Source organism: Lycium barbarum, chromosome 2, assembly GCF_019175385.1.
Source record: "Lycium barbarum isolate Lr01 chromosome 2, ASM1917538v2, whole genome shotgun sequence".
In the NCBI taxonomy this organism is placed as follows: Eukaryota; Viridiplantae; Streptophyta; class Magnoliopsida; order Solanales; family Solanaceae; genus Lycium; species Lycium barbarum.
This window is the reverse complement of record NC_083338.1, coordinates 153,009,037-153,027,044: the sequence shown is the minus strand read 5'-3', so window position 1 is coordinate 153,027,044 and position 18,008 is coordinate 153,009,037. Positions and strand designations below refer to the sequence as shown.

At 38.7% G+C, this 18,008-nt stretch overlaps 2 long non-coding RNA genes across 2 annotated transcripts; both read right to left on the bottom strand.

Moving 5' to 3' along the window:
* Nucleotides 1-7,361: 7,361 nt before the first annotated feature.
* LOC132624078 (uncharacterized) lies at nucleotides 7,362-9,981 on the bottom strand. The gene is made up of 2 exons (XR_009576522.1): nucleotides 8,493-9,981; nucleotides 7,362-7,575 (listed from the first exon to the last, which is right to left on the bottom strand). It is a non-coding gene; the product is annotated as an uncharacterized LOC132624078 (long non-coding RNA).
* Nucleotides 9,982-12,077: 2,096 nt separating this feature from the next.
* On the bottom strand, nucleotides 12,078-14,385 carry LOC132624073 (uncharacterized). The gene is made up of 2 exons (XR_009576521.1): nucleotides 13,209-14,385; nucleotides 12,078-12,291 (listed from the first exon to the last, which is right to left on the bottom strand). It is a non-coding gene; the product is annotated as an uncharacterized LOC132624073 (long non-coding RNA).
* Nucleotides 14,386-18,008: the final 3,623 nt, after the last annotated feature.

The window sequence follows — 18,008 nt, the reverse complement described above, 5'->3', positions numbered from 1 at the left end:
CTCAGATTCGAATCAATTGTAGGAACCAAAAGGGAACCAGAATAATTTTTCTCTTTTCGAATGAATATCGAAACAAAATCAAAACTGATGAAGACTTAGTAATTTTCCACGGGAATTTGAAGCAATCAAAAGAACTTAAAATTTTTAGGGGATTTCTGCTACTGAAAAGAATACCTAGTTCTTGGGGAATTTCGTGAATCGAAAAATCCTCCCTGTTCTTGAGGGGGTTTCACTAATCAAAAAATCCTCTCCCAAACCATTCAAAATGCCCTTCTTTTATAGGGCTTTGTTTTTTGCGTTGTGTTGAATGAAAAGAGAGACGCGTGGGGAACAAGGGTAGTGGAAACGTGGAAGTTGGCAGTGCGTGGGGTGGGCGACACGGTGTAGTGGGGCGGCAGTGACAGAGGAGTGGTAGAGGGGTGTGGGATAAGATGGGCGAAAAGGGGAACGATGAGGGAGTGGGGGTAACGTGGTGAAGTGGAGTGACAGAAGGTAACGTGGGGGGAACAGACGCGTGGGGGGGGACAAGGCGGAGTGAGGGTGGCAGAGGTAACGTGGGGAGCAGAGGGAGGAAGGAGGAGGGGGAGGCGCGACGCAGGTGAAGAAGGAGAAAGAAAAGAAAAGAAAAGGGGGGAGATTTTAGTTTTTTTGGGAAAAGAATGGGCCGTCCGGGTCGGGTCGGGTAGGTGGTGTGGGCTGGATATTGGGTTAAAATAGTGGGTTGGGGCGGCTAAAGCATGGGTTGGGTCTGAAAATGTGGGTTGGGATAAAATGTAGGTTGATTTTATGAATTGATCCGAAAATAATATGAGTTGATTGGGCTACTATATTTAAATAAAAGACCTATTTAAATAACTTGTGTTAAAATATTACTTAATATAAAATATGTAATTATTAGTGCTCAGATAAAAAATGGCGTTGTAATAGCCGTGCAATAATATTTCAAAAATCCACAGTAAATAAACACTATTATTTAATTATGCAAAGATAAATGCGATGTGTATGCGTAAGCTGGTAAAATGCCGAAATGATAAAAATTGTGAATTATAATAATAATAATAATAATTATTATAATAATAATAATAATAGTAATAATAATAATAATAATAATAATAATAATAATAAATGATGATGATGATGATGGCTAGTAACTATAATAGAATAATGAAACGCCGGTATTGATAAAAGGCTAATAATTATAGTAAAATATAAATATATATGTTTTTAATTTTTTCAAAAATATTAGAAGCATAAATAGGTATTTCGGAGGAGAGGCGGGACAAAATTGGGTGTCAACAAAGTTTTGAAAGGTACAAACCATAGGGAGTATGTAACAATGAAGTAAATGATGAATTACGATCTCGTAAGTCGTAACCGGGAAGGACAACCTTGGAACCAAAGGACATGACCATTATCAAGTATGATTAATGATAAATATCATGTATGGAGAGTTTTGGAAGATTACGGGATCAAGCAAATCGAAGAAAATAAGTTTGTCAAAAATTTAGAAAAAATTGGCAGAATTTTAGACAGAAATTTTGGGTCAACTTTAGAGGGGTATATCTCTTAGTATATCAAGAGTTTTGAAGTGAAACAAAAGCCTAAATTGAAGTTCAGGAAGTATAGTTTCCAACGCAACGAACCGTTCATCAAAACGACATCGGATTAGGGAGTTATGGGCATTATAAGATAAGCCTCCAAGCTGCCAAATGGCTCCCTGTGGGCCCCACTTGGAAAGTCGGTGGAACCGACTCTTAAGGGGTATAAATACCCTATTATTCCACTTTTTTTTTTTTTTTATCATTTACACTTCTTGGGAGTTATAGACACGTCCATACACTTCTCTTAAACACTTATAACCCCTTAAATCTAGAATTCAATAAGATTACACCAAACTAGTTCATCAAAAGTGATTATTCTTGTTTCTACTTGATGTTGTGGTGAGCTTGGTCTTGAAGAAAGTTGGTGTGGCTAAAGTTCTTCAAATATAAGGTATGTTCTTCATCCTATCTCTTATGTTGAGTTGATTTGAAGGTTTAACAAGTCTTAAAAGCGAAAATAGTTATGGAGGAAAGGTCATAAAGTGTTGTGTTGTAGTTGTTGAGTTTATGGACTGTTTTGAGTATCTTGTGGCTATATTGTTGGGCTAATTTCCATGTATACGGATGGTATCTAATGTTGTTGGTATGTTGATGAGATTATGCTCCTTGATTGGGAAGAAAGGAAGTGTATATTGTTATTGTATGTTGACAAACATCGTGTGGGATATTTTATTGAGCATATTGATGTTGTTGCTATTGTTGTTGTTTTGTTGGTATTGTGATTTCGGGCTAAGGATATAAATAGGGAGATACTGCCCGAATTTCGGCAGCTTTTAAAAGGATTTAATTTGAAGACTTAAGATAAGCATATAACGATAAGCCTAACAACAGTATCAATTCTCTTGAATGTAGATTTACGAGCTTGGAAGGATAAACGTTAAGTAGTAGGAGACCAAAAAGGTATGTTAAGGCTAAACTATTTCTTTCTAAAGGCATGATTCTCTTCTTATAAACCTATACATGACTTCCATAATATCCTTATTCCCAAAAAGCTAGAAGTCTACGATTCTCAAAGTTCTTATGATGCCAAAGATAGATGTTGTCTATGATGATAATGATGATGATCCCATTCTAGAGATTCCAATGTCACGACCCAACCTGAGGGCCGTGACGGGTACCCAGAGCTAGACTACCGAGCACCAACTATCATTCTTCTTCCCATCTATCTTCGTGGACCACATATCTAACTCTCAATTATCACAACCTGAACGGATATAAATTCTCCAAATGAAACTCATTTACACGATAATCATCAACTTCATCTCATAAACATATAATATGTACAAGCCTACAAAGCTACAAAAATGATATACACTAGTAAGGTCATGAAACTTCTAACTATCCACACATGTTTACGAGCCTCTATCTGGAGTACTGGAAATCATAAGGACGGGACAGGACCCCGCCATGCCGCAAATATCCACAAAAGAAGTATACCAACAAAGTGCAGCTCCGAAATAAGTGGAGTGCTCCTGAATCTCCGCTGATGAAGCTCCTAAGGATTAGACCCGTCCCCCTGTCTACTTGCGGGCATAAACGCAACGTCCACAAAAGAAAGGACGTCAGTACGAATAATGTACTGAGTATGCAAGGCATAAATAGTAACACGATAAAGGCATAATGAATAACATATGATAAAAGGAGCGTTTATACCTCATAATACCTCTTGAGACATTCCTCATGCTTACTTACCCCTTTTCTAGAAGAAGCATTGCATATGTTCACACACATACTTATACAATATTGTACCTGACCATATAGACTCGGTATTATCCGTACCCGACCATAATAAGGTTTAGTCACATCCGTACCCGGCCATAGCGATGCTCGGTAATATCCGTACCCAACTGCAGTGGTATGCATACACTAGATATCGTACCCGGTCATATAAGCTCGGTATCAGTCACATCATATCCTTACCCGACCATAATAAGGTTCAGTCACATCCGTACCCGGCCATAGCGATGCTCGGTAATATCCATACCCAACTGCAGTGGTATGCATACACTAGATATCGTACTCGGTCATATGAGCTCGGTATCAGTCACATCATATCCTTACCCGGCCATAACAAGGCTCGGTAGTATCATATGCATCACATTCGTACCCGGCCATAGCAATGCTCGGTATATTCCATCATCGTCACTATCATCACTACGGGGATCTTTTATCAATATCATCTTAAGAGTCTTGAAAGCCATAAGTTCTAGCATTTCTAGGAATGGATATTTTAGACACCTTAAATGAATTCGCAATAAGGGAGTTATGCCTTTATCTCACCTTGAAGGAACAATTATATAAGATGAGATCAAAAGTAATGAATACGATTATAAATCTTATCATAAGCTCACTGGTTTCATGAGAACATTAAAAACTTAAGTTTGGCATTTTTAGAGTTGAAATCATTATCATAATCATCATATTTCACTTGGAGGGAACAATAACATAAGATGAGGACAATTGCCATAAATGGAATCAAGAATCATCCAGTACGCTCAATCATATCGTGAAAACATCTATAACTTTAGGCTTTGGTACCACCAAACATGGAATGATCATAAGAGTCTTGAGAATAGTGGAATCATGAATATCTTAAAATAAGCTCAATAGTCATATAATAGCATCAAATCATAAAATTTGGGATCTCTAGAATAGGATCATCATCATAGGAAACATCTATCCTTAGCATCATAAAAACATTGAGAATCATGAACTTCTAGCTCTTTGGGGAATAAGGATGATATGGATAGCATATATGGAAACATAACATAGGAATCATGCCTTTTTGAAATAACGGGTTAGCCTTACATATCTTCAAGTCTTCTTAACGACTAAATGTTTTCCTCTAAAGCTTGCAAACTCTACATTCAAGAGAATTCGTAACAACATTAGTCTTGAAAGCATGCTTAATTTCAAACTAGAGCAACTAAAAAGTTAACGGAATTTGGGCAGCACTTCCCCTCTTTCATCAACTTCCACCATAACAGTTCCCAAACAACAATTATAACATCCATAATATCATAGTCAAGGAATTATATTCAATTCCATCTCAAATTCATCCAAAATTCTCTTTTCAAATTCACCCATAGCCATCTTCTTCACCTCAACTCTTATGGCTTCTCTACTTTAGATTTCCTCCTCAATAAGAGTTACTAAACCTTTATTTCACTTAGACATATGAATAGGATGAAGAACATGACTTAAAATAGAGTAACTTCACTTCACCAACTTCACCACAACTTTAAAAGGAAACAAGGATCATCACCTTCCATGGATTTACCTTGAGATTTGGTGTTGATTCTCTCTTTAGATGGTGTAGAAGGGTGTAGAGTGGTAGAGAACCTTCAAGAACTCTTTTTAAGACTCTAGAGAAGTAGGGAAATAAGTGTGGAAAGTTAGAAATAAGGTTGGGGTTGTTTGGGATTTAAAAAGGTGGCAAAATCACCCCTGACCCTAATGTGCGATGAGTATGCGGCCTTGCACACTCAGTGTGTGGCTGCACACTCTTCCTCCGCCCTAAAATGATGTTGGGTTGTCAACTCACCCAAAATGGGGAGTTGGAAACCAGTGTGCGGCTCAGCACACTCAATGTGCGACCGCACACTGCCCCTGCATCTCCCGGTTTCGCGAAATCGCATTCTTTTCGACTCGTTTAACCTCCAATCCTTATGGAACCTTCTTGGCACTTGTATAAAACTTCATTAACCATTCAAGGGGCTCTATATATCTTTCTCAAGGTGAGTCTAAGCAATGTATAGCTCAAATGTTATGAATGTTTCCCAAACATGACTCAACCTTAACTTTCTTCGACGAACTTACTTCCTTTGCCTCATATGCCTTTGGAACCTTAAGGTATACTCTTAAAATTATAAAATATCCTTCTTAAACTTATAGGGACTTCATGTACACCCTAGACTTACGTTAGTCTATTCATGATGCGAATAACACGAAATTTCCAAGGTGTAATATCCAAAGCTTATGGATTTGATGCTATTATGAGATTACTCATCTTATTTCATAATTTTCTTGATTTTATTCATTGTTGTTGATCTCACCTTATGTTACTTGTTCCTTCAAAGTGAGATATAGCGATGATGATTGTTCCGTGATATAAATCGGAGGTTTACCAATCTTACACCACTTCGTTGAGCTTAGGAATGTGTACTTAAGCAATGTTTTGTAGGACATGAATAGAGAGACTTATGGTGTATCTCAGGATTTAATTAATGTTTAGTTAAGCGAGAAGAAGTTCTAACGGCCCAGAACTATGCTTATAAGTCTTATGTGATCATGAGAAGTGCATAGAGATTACTCGTGGAGGCTGGGTCATGATGTTGATTATATTTACCACTGGTCTAGGACCAGTTGGGCAGTTATGTATTACCACCGAGCTACCGCCGGTTGGGCAGATCTGTATTTACCACCATGCTACGGCTGGTTGGGCAGTTATTACCTCCGAGCTATGGCTGGTTGGGCAGACATGTATTTACCACCATGCTACGGCTGGTTGGGCAGTTACCAACGTGCTACGGCCGGTCGGGCAGTTACCACTGATCAATTGGGTAGTTAGCACCAGGACGATAAGTAAGTTAGAGACACAATATCGTATATAGATGTAGTTAAATATATGAGAATATAGAGAGATATGCATACTAGATTCTCATTGGTAAGTTAGAAGTGCCAGGTTGATTCTTATCTTTCTTCTTGCAGTATGTTTATTATGTTACATTTCCGCCTTACATACTTGGTACACCATTCGTACTGACGTCATTTTGCTTGGGGACACTGCGTTCATGCCCGCAGGTATAGACAGGCGAGACAAGGATCTTCCACAGTAGGCTGCCTCCAGGTACTAGTCTTGATTGGTGGGCTCCACTTCTTCCTGGAGCATTACCGAGTCTGGGTCCGTGTATGTATTCTTGTGTGTTACTGGTATGTCGGGGGCCCTGTCCCGACTTGTATACTTCAGGATGTTCATAGAGGCTTTGCAAACAGTTTCTTGTATACAACTTAGTTATGTCTTGTCAGTGGTTACGTCGGCATCGTGGGCCCATTATACATATACATATGCATGAAATTATATTCATAGTTAGCCTCCTTGGCCTTAGTATGTTCGAGACATAGAGGATGCAAGTTGTCACACCCCATTTTAACCGGGGTTCGGATTTAAGGGGTATGACGTATTGGTGATTCCTATTTATTTGTTTTATTTAAGGAGTCGCCACCTAATTGATTTAACGGTGAATTAGGACACCTAAATGTTAACTAAGGCAAAGTTAAAACTAAACCTCAATTAGTAGTCTGCTTAACCAGTGTGATTCTAGGTAAGGGCTCTATATTATCCTAAAGGGGAGGGGTTAGGCATCCTTTAGAATCCGTTAACTTACGGTTATCCGACCAAACTTAGGTTAATTAATTTCAGATTAAATATAATGTTTAAATCTGTCACGACCCAACCCCGTAGGCCGTGACTAGTGCCCGATCTGGGCACCCGAACCCATCTATCAAATATTATCTCAAATTCTATCAACCCATCCTAGTATATGGCGGAAGCCGACAAGGCTTTATTTCAAATTTAGGTAATTTCCAGAAAAATTTCGGCAGAGTTTCCTTTATTTTACGGACTATCCAATATACCCTGCACCCAGAAAATACCAACAAAAGCCACACAGGGCTAACCAAGCAATATATAAACATATGCGGACCGGCCGCCTCGGCGTATGGGATCGCCCAAACGACATGTACATACATCCATACAGAAAGACCCTAACCCACAAACATGTCCACAGACCTCTAAACAGACCGACAGAATCATATGACGGGACAGGGCCCCCGCCGTACCCATGAACGAATATATACAAATGCACTAATAAAAATATATATACCAAAAGTATAAGCTCCGGAAAGAGAGGAGCACTCCGAATAGCAGAAAGGGTGTCCTAAACAGGTGGATCACCAGGCTGTGCGTCTGTACCTGCGGGCATGAAACGCAGCCCCCGGAGAAGGGGGTCAGTACGAAATATGTACTGAGTATGCAAAACAGAAGGTACAGAAATAAATCTGAATAATAATCGAATCAGATATATAGAAAATAATACATATCAAAATGTTTATTTCCAAAGTATAAATTATGCATAGGGCACTGGAAAATGTGGTCGCCCGCCTGTCGATGGCGCCACAACACAGCATAACACCAGAAAGTTTCAAATCTCCGAATCCCCGTCACACATCACAACACAGCATAACGCCAAACACAGCATAACGCCAAACATAAGTGGAACCCGGCCCTCGAGCGAGGAGCACGGTGAACCATAAACACAGCATAACACCGGAATGTATCAAAAAGCGCACGACAACAGAACCGGCCCGGGAACCGGCGAACGATATCATAGTAGGCACGAGCGGAGTAGTGAGGAATCATATGCATAAAATCATTATTATAAATCCGAAGGATAAGTAAAATAGTCATATTCGAAATCGGAGTAATAATTATCACTTTTTGATTCAAAGTTGTCGAATTTACATAAAGGGCGTCGTGGGACCCACGGACGAGTATAGACCCGAACTGAGCCCGCCTATGAAAAACATACCCATTATACATCAAGCAAACTCCTATAAAAATTATTGGAGCGATCCGAGCCTCTATGCGAAAAATATGGCATTCAGAGATTACAAAATTTCTTAAAGTGAACATTTTCTATGCGAATTTCGGAAAGCGATTACTTCAAATACATCATGGTTCATATTTCATAAAAACATACATAAGAGTGTCAAAGAATATATATATGGATCATAACATGCTCGGATCTCGAATTTGGAATTCCCTTAAAGCTCTAATCTAGCCTATGTGAAACTAAGGCATGCCAAAAGAAGGAAGGTTGCTTTACATACCTCTTACGCACTTCCAAAATAGCCAATCTAAAGTAAATTTCCAATCTACGCCTCGGGCTCCCCAAGGTCTACAAATACGCCAACGAATACCAAACATTAGTTAAGGACACTTGAGCCATTCTTTCCAACTAATCATTAAATTCTACAGAAAATTCGGCAGCACTTCCCCTATAAATAGGCCATCCCGAGAATTTATCTCGCTCAAAATCAACAACAACCACAATAACCAACCTAGCAACATCAATAATCAATTCGAAAGGCAAAACAACATTAATAGCTCTCTTTTACATCTTTCAACAACTTTCCAAATATTCGTTTCAACGGCTTACTTTCAAGCCACAATATCGTTCGTACATTCGATTATTAACCCAAATCCATACTAACAACATTAGAGGACTTCTAAACCATTCACATAATTTTTTTCCAACAATCCAAAAATTTTCCCAAAGCTGGCCGAAACCAGTCCCCTAAACTGTGAGCAGCCCTCTCGTTGCTTTCCTTATTTTTAAGTCATGTTTTGTATCACAATCCACAATATAACGATATGATTTTCATAAAATATACAATTTACGTCAAACGCACAACTAGCCTCAAAACAGCCCCCTACACGGCTTCAACACAACTACGACAACTTCATGATTTTTTTTTATCCATTTATCCACACCACAACACATTCAATTTACTCCCAATACATGTACAAGAAGATTAAGCATGATTCCATCTAAACCTATCACTCACGGCTCACTTCAACTTCAACAACAACAATCCAATACCGACATGCAAAAAAAATTATATACATTCAATTCATCATCTATACATGTTCATAATGTATCCAAACTCATTATAAATGTAAAAGAAATAACCAATTCTTACCTTGAATACTTGGCTCCAATTTGTGTCTTAAATTCTTATACTTATTCTTGCTTCTCCACCTCCCTCTCCTTGTCTTCTCCTTAGAATTTTATTAAATCACAAAACTGATTTTTTTTTTTCTCCACTCTAGCCGTGACCTCCTTCTCTTTCAACTCTTCTTTTTCTTGGTTTGTTTAGTTCTTGAAAGCTGATTTTTCAACAAGTGGAGTTGGAAAGTGTCATTTGCACTATGACTTATTTTATATATTATTCCCCATATTGCTACACGTATTCCCTCTTTTGAGGACTCACTTTTGCACCTTGTTTCTTTAATTTTCAGATTTGATTCCCCCCTTTTTTTTTCTTTTTTTTTATTCGGGTGGGGCCCACATGGCCCCTTAGGCTTAATTAATTAATGAAGTGATTAAATTTTAATCCCACTTAATAATCTAATCATAGTTAATTTACCCCTAATCTCCAATAATATCTTTATACCAATAAAATTTATAAACAATTTATGTTTTAATTAAAATTAAAAAAAATTAAAGATTTCTATTTCGTGTCCGAAAATAATTCCGCCTTTAACTTGATTCGACTTGCTTGCGAATAATTTGACGTATAAATATACGGGGTATAACATTCTCCCCCCTTTTAGAACATTCGTCCTCGAATGTTACATTAGTCTTATAGGGTCTCACAACATTCCGGGTTAGTTTCCTTTTGAGTAGCATATATCAATTTCTTACCAATCAATGTAACGAATTTAGAAATTCAAATCACCTGTAAACACACCTGGTGGCGCCTCCTGGTCCTGTCGGCTGGCCAACGCATATATGCGGTTCGAAGGACTGCTAGAACCTGAAGCACCGCCACGGCCTCGACCGCGACCCGCCTGTACCGGCATACCTCGTCCCGCAGGGCGCATGGCTGAGGGAGTAGAAGATGAACCCGCGGCTGATCCCGTCGGCTGAACTGTACTACCAGAACCACTTGCCATTGGACAATCACGCATCATATGGCCCTGACGGCCGCAAGAAAAACAGGCTCCCGTAGCTCGGTAGCACTCTCCTGGATGAGATCTCCCACAATACGAACACCGAGGCATAGGTGGCCTCGCCTGGCTGGAACCTCGGCTCACCTGTGAACCTGGAACCCTGGAGCTCTGGCCTGCTCCTAAGTATCTGGCACTATCAAATCCCTCTCCGGTAGACTGCGGGGGCGCACTCTGCCCTGGCTGAGAAGACTGTCTAACATACTGTTGAGGCTGCCCGCCTTGAGGCTCCCCAGAATACCCAGCGGACCTGGCCCTCTTGGGCGGCCTCCTGTCTCGATCTCTACCAGCATAATCGGCTCTATGTCGGTCCTCCATACCCAGAGCATAAGCCTGTAGTCGGGCAATATCCATGTCTGTCTGCAATGCCACCGCCATACAGCCATCAATCAAGTAGCGGTCTAACCCCATCACGTATCTGTGCATCCGATCGGCCATATCTGCTACTATGGCAGGTGCGTACCGGGCCAGAGAATCAAACTCCATATTATACTCACGAACACTCCGACCCCTCTGCTGCAGATGTAAAAATCGGTCAACCCGCGCCCGCCGTAACTCTGGGGGCAAAAAGTGGCGGGTAAAAGCAGCCACGAACTCGTCCCAAGTAGCTGGGGAAGCACCCTCACCCCTAGATAGCTCCCAGGACTCATACCAGTGAGCAGCGACATCCCGTAGTCTATGCGAAGCCAACTCAACAGACTCAGTCTCTGAAGCCCTGACCAAATCTAGTGAGCGCCGCATCCCCCGAATAAAGTCATGGGGGTCCTCATCGGGCTTAGACCCGTAAAACTCTGGAGGGCCACATAATAGAAACTCTCGAACCCTCAGGCTGTCACGTCTATCGTCATCATCATCATCTCTCCGCCCGCGTCTGCGAGCCTGTCCCGCTACCAGAGTGGTCAATAACTGCACAGCCTCTCTCAGTGTCCTGTCCTCCGCCCCTGGCTGAGGAGCTGGAGGCGCGGGAGCTGAAGCCCCTGGAGCTAATGGAGAAGCTGCTCCAGACTCCTCTGACGATGAAGACGTAGCAGAGTCGGCTGGCCGGGACGTAATATCACGCATCATCTGAGCAAGGGTCCGAGTACCCTTCTGAGCCCGGCTGGTCTCTCCTACTACGCCCTTTTTCTTCTGGGCGGCCGTCGCCTTTTTCAGAGGCATCACTGAAAGAAAAACAACAACAGATCAAAACAGAATCATCCTAATACCACAGTTCTATCGCACGATCTAAGATCAGAAGAAAAGACAACATCCTAAATGTCCTGTAGCCTCCTGTTTATAGATGTGGTGCACAACACACCGATAAACAAGACTCTACTAGACACGATCTGTGGACACTCCGAGGACAAACCGCTCTGATACCACTTCTGTCACGACCCAACCCCGTAGGCCGTGACTAGTGCCCGATCTGGGCACCCGAACCCATCTATCAAATATTATCTCAAATTCTATCAACCCATCCTAGTATATGGCGGAAGCCGACAAGGCTTTATTTCAAATTTAGGTAATTTCCAGAAAAATTTCGGCAGAGTTTCCTTTATTTTACGGACTATCCAATATACCCTGCACCCAGAAAATACCAACAAAAGCCACACAGGGCTAACCAAGCAATATATAAACATATGCGGACCGGCCGCCTCGGCGTATGGGATCGCCCAAACGACATGTACATACATCCATACAGAAAGACCCTAACCCACAAACATGTCCACAGACCTCTAAACAGACCGACAGAATCATATGACGGGACAGGGCCCCCGCCGTACCCATGAACGAATATATACAAATGCACTAATAAAAATATATATACCAAAAGTATAAGCTCCGGAAAGAGAGGAGCACTCCGAATAGCAGAAAGGGTGTCCTAAACAGGTGGATCACCAGGCTGTGCGTCTGTACCTGCGGGCATGAAACGCAGCCCCCGGAGAAGGGGGTCAGTACGAAATATGTACTGAGTATGCAAAACAGAAGGTACAGAAATAAATCTGAATAATAATCGAATCAGATATATAGAAAATAATACATATCAAAATGTTTATTTCCAAAGTATAAATTATGCATAGGGCACTGGAAAATGTGGTCGCCCGCCTGTCGATGGCGCCACAACACAGCATAACACCAGAAAGTTTCAAATCTCCGAATCCCCGTCACACATCACAACACAGCATAACGCCAAACACAGCATAACGCCAAACATAAGTGGAACCCGGCCCTCGAGCGAGGAGCACGGTGAACCATAAACACAGCATAACACCGGAATGTATCAAAAAGCGCACGACAACAGAACCGGCCCGGGAACCGGCGAACGATATCATAGTAGGCACGAGCGGAGTAGTGAGGAATCATATGCATAAAATCATTATTATAAATCCGAAGGATAAGTAAAATAGTCATATTCGAAATCGGAGTAATAATTATCACTTTTTGATTCAAAGTTGTCGAATTTACATAAAGGGCGTCGTGGGACCCACGGACGAGTATAGACCCGAACTGAGCCCGCCTATGAAAAACATACCCATTATACATCAAGCAAACTCCTATAAAAATTATTGGAGCGATCCGAGCCTCTATGCGAAAAATATGGCATTCAGAGATTACAAAATTTCTTAAAGTGAACATTTTCTATGCGAATTTCGGAAAGCGATTACTTCAAATACATCATGGTTCATATTTCATAAAAACATACATAAGAGTGTCAAAGAATATATATATGGATCATAACATGCTCGGATCTCGAATTTGGAATTCCCTTAAAGCTCTAATCTAGCCTATGTGAAACTAAGGCATGCCAAAAGAAGGAAGGTTGCTTTACATACCTCTTACGCACTTCCAAAATAGCCAATCTAAAGTAAATTTCCAATCTACGCCTCGGGCTCCCCAAGGTCTACAAATACGCCAACGAATACCAAACATTAGTTAAGGACACTTGAGCCATTCTTTCCAACTAATCATTAAATTCTACAGAAAATTCGGCAGCACTTCCCCTATAAATAGGCCATCCCGAGAATTTATCTCGCTCAAAATCAACAACAACCACAATAACCAACCTAGCAACATCAATAATCAATTCGAAAGGCAAAACAACATTAATAGCTCTCTTTTACATCTTTCAACAACTTTCCAAATATTCGTTTCAACGGCTTACTTTCAAGCCACAATATCGTTCGTACATTCGATTATTAACCCAAATCCATACTAACAACATTAGAGGACTTCTAAACCATTCACATAATTTTTTTCCAACAATCCAAAAATTTTCCCAAAGCTGGCCGAAACCAGTCCCCTAAACTGTGAGCAGCCCTCTCGTTGCTTTCCTTATTTTTAAGTCATGTTTTGTATCACAATCCACAATATAACGATATGATTTTCATAAAATATACAATTTACGTCAAACGCACAACTAGCCTCAAAACAGCCCCCTACACGGCTTCAACACAACTACGACAACTTCATGATTTTTTTTTATCCATTTATCCACACCACAACACATTCAATTTACTCCCAATACATGTACAAGAAGATTAAGCATGATTCCATCTAAACCTATCACTCACGGCTCACTTCAACTTCAACAACAACAATCCAATACCGACATGCAAAAAAAATTATATACATTCAATTCATCATCTATACATGTTCATAATGTATCCAAACTCATTATAAATGTAAAAGAAATAACCAATTCTTACCTTGAATACTTGGCTCCAATTTGTGTCTTAAATTCTTATACTTATTCTTGCTTCTCCACCTCCCTCTCCTTGTCTTCTCCTTAGAATTTTATTAAATCACAAAACTGATTTTTTTTTTTCTCCACTCTAGCCGTGACCTCCTTCTCTTTCAACTCTTCTTTTTCTTGGTTTGTTTAGTTCTTGAAAGCTGATTTTTCAACAAGTGGAGTTGGAAAGTGTCATTTGCACTATGCCTTATTTTATATATTATTCCCCATATTGCTACACGTATTCCCTCTTTTGAGGACTCACTTTTGCACCTTGTTTCTTTAATTTTCAGATTTGATTCCCCCCTTTTTTTTTCTTTTTTTTTATTCGGGTGGGGCCCACATGGCCCCTTAGGCTTAATTAATTAATGAAGTGATTAAATTTTAATCCCACTTAATAATCTAATCATAGTTAATTTACCCCTAATCTCCAATAATATCTTTATACCAATAAAATTTATAAACAATTTATGTTTTAATTAAAATTAAAAAAAATTAAAGATTTCTATTTCGTGTCCGAAAATAATTCCGCCTTTAACTTGATTCGACTTGCTTGCGAATAATTTGACGTATAAATATACGGGGTATAACAAAATCTTAAGAAAATAGGTTGTAAATGTTATTGAGATTTTAAAGGAAAAAACATATTGATGCTATTTAAACTGACTTGAAAAAATGCATAGTAGTCCACTTAAAAATAAAACTTATAAATGTTATTAAGCTTAAAATAATAATTTTTATTGTAAAAATGAGACTGGCAAAATATAACGATTTGTATATAAATAGAAGCTTTTAAAAGAAAACCTAACCAATATGACATTATATCAGTATAATAGTGTAAAACATCTAGACTTGTCTTAAAAATAGAATGCGAAGATGATGAGTTTCTTTCTCTTTTTTTACTGATTTATTTAATTATGCTCAGCTAAAAATAGACGTGATTGATTCAAACTTGAAGAGTTATTTATAAAATATACTTGAGTTTATACTTGCGTATTAGTGACGTTTTAAAAATGTATATGATAATAAGAATAAAATATGATTCCCTTTACTTAAAATATATAGTCATGTTATTTTGCAAATCGATTTTTTTAAATAAAATAAATATTAGACATTGTAAATGGTTTTAACATGAAAAGAAAGGAGTGAAACTTATGAAATTAATTGTTAGCTCCTCTTAAGCTAACTACCCACTACTAAAACTAAACCCTACTAGTTTGCTAAGGTTCATCTAATTTAAGAAAAACAAAATGTTAGTCATGCAATACAATTAAATGCTTAAAGGAATAAAACGGAGGAATAAATAAGATTGAATGGGTCTGGCCCATTTTCCAGGCCCAACTGCTGCGATCTATTCATGCTGTTTGGCTTTGGCCCGATAAATTTATATGTTGCTGCTACGAGCTGTTCCCGTTCATTGGGCTTTGGCCCAGGATTTTTATGCTTCTTATTTTGGCTGCGAACGGGACTGATGGAGGATGACCCGAGAAGATTGTGTTGGGTTTTAGCCCAACACCGAATGCGGAAGAAGAACGAGTCCCTCGGACTCGTATGCGATGGTCATGCAAAAAAAAAGCGAAAGAAAAAAGGATTAGTATGCAATCAATAGATAAGGTTAAACGTGTAGAATATGAACTCAGAACAGATCTAAACTTAATGAACAAATTAATAAAGGATTTAAGTAATAAATGCAAACATGCATAAATTATGTATTCCTATATCTATGCTAAGTGTATGTACTGCATAAAGTGGAATGGAAACTAACTGAACACAGGCCCAAAAAGACAGAAATCAGAAAAGCAGACCCAAAATACAAGTTTATAAAGTAATAGGCCCGAATCTAGGATCAGACAAAGATAACAAACCCAATAAAAAGAAACATAAAAATAGGCCCAAAGCCCTGCCACAAAGTATGCAGGATAAGAAAAATCCCCAGTTCAACTTAATGATATACAAAATATACTCTCTTATACACAACGAGGTGTATATAGACTGTATATACCTTGTATATTGCATGTATACTACTGAAGCAAACAAAGGGCAGTCTTTTCACCAAACTTAGGCCAGTACCAAGTTATATATCAACTCATACTTGGGATGTTCTGAGTTCTATTGAGGCCTATACATGTTATATTGACATTCAATACGTAAATGCGCAAATTCCCGATTCTAAATTAGGCAAAAAGGCAGTAATCAAAGGACATGGAAAAAAAGAAACTATATAAGAATACCAATAAGTTCGAACTCAGGGGACTTAATGGCGATAAGAATCTTCGAGCAAACACTGAAGTATTGTGGACATGGCAGAGATGGAGCAAAGTAGATAAACAAACCCATAACAGAGCATAATATTGATATAGTAAAAGAAGGACACCCGCATGCTTTTGACTCAACAAAAGGTTTATCTCATATGGCTACTAATGGGGAAACAGTCCTAATGATAAAATGTTCATCAATCTTAATCAACATATTTCATAGTTGTAACTGATTGCAGACAGGGTAAAAAATTCACCACAGAACCACATCAAACAAGATCACTGCGTAGAGGGTTCAATTTTAGACTCACACACATTGCAAATTCAACCGATTGAGACCAAAGCTAAACACACAGAGTAATAGCACAAGTTTGGACTCTTATACTAGTATACAGGGACTCAAACAGATCTGTAAACAAATGAACATTTAAACTAAGTAATTTAGCCTTAATGAAAGTCTCAACATAAGTAGGAAAGACAAAGTAGACATAAATCCCCTATGATGAAGTAACCAGAGACTTAAAACTCATCTTTAGTTCCTCAAATCAAACACTTACTAATCCAGGCTATGATACAAGCTTCTCATTCAAACCAGATTTAAAGAAAAAGAAAGAAACAGTGCTTCTCCTAGGATCCTATAGAGTATTTAAAGCAACATATGAGTTAACAGAATAAGGAAGCATGAGCAAAGGTAGGGGAAGGCAACCTTGGACATACTAATTGATCTAAAGGGACCTAAGTGAGATCATAAACAGATCAGAAAATATACTCAATAAGAATAAGAAGAGGTTATTGAACCAAAAGGGTATGATTATACTAAAGAGATAAGCTATTAATCAGTAACTTACGTTTAATGACAGATTAAGACTAGACCAAACATTAAAAAAAAAAAAACTCAAATCAGGCATCTCGCCCATATAGCAACATACATAATTTAAAAGAAGGTGTACTGCCAACCTATAATACATGCCAAGTCTAAACAGGGCAGATTTGTGATTTACAAAGCACCCACTGAATTCAAGAAATATTTTAGCATGCAGGCATATTCCAATTTACATTCTTTATATTAACAAGGCAAGATACCAATAGTTATAGCGAAATCATCTCTGCCAGTGGCTTAGAAAGGTTTGGACCTGTCCTCGAAATGGAAAGGGAAAGAAGGTAAGCATAGCTTATACAGAATCGCGAAGTTGAAAGGTGGTGATCATACTAAGACTAAAGTAAAAATCCTTTCCCTTGTTTCTTCTTTAAAGAAAAAAAACAACAGGATTCATGACCATTCTCTTTGCTTTCCCGGAACAGATTTTAATACTTGAAACAGTTATATATTTTTTCACATTTTTTCATATTAATAAAAAGAAGTAGAAATTATATATATTCCTCATGTATCCTAACAAACAATGACCCCAAGAATTGTATTAACCAACACGTAAACTCTCTATATAACTGTTAATTCGAATTCAATCGCAACAAGATTAAACAACTAACTCAACAATACTTCAAGTTAAGGTAAGCCATTATTAATCCTTAAATTACTCCCTTATGTGTAGAACCAGGAAAGCTGAAAAATGACTACTTGCGCAGCTTTACTTAACAGCAAATATTTTGAATTTAAACACCTAATTTATAACTACGTTTCACATCCA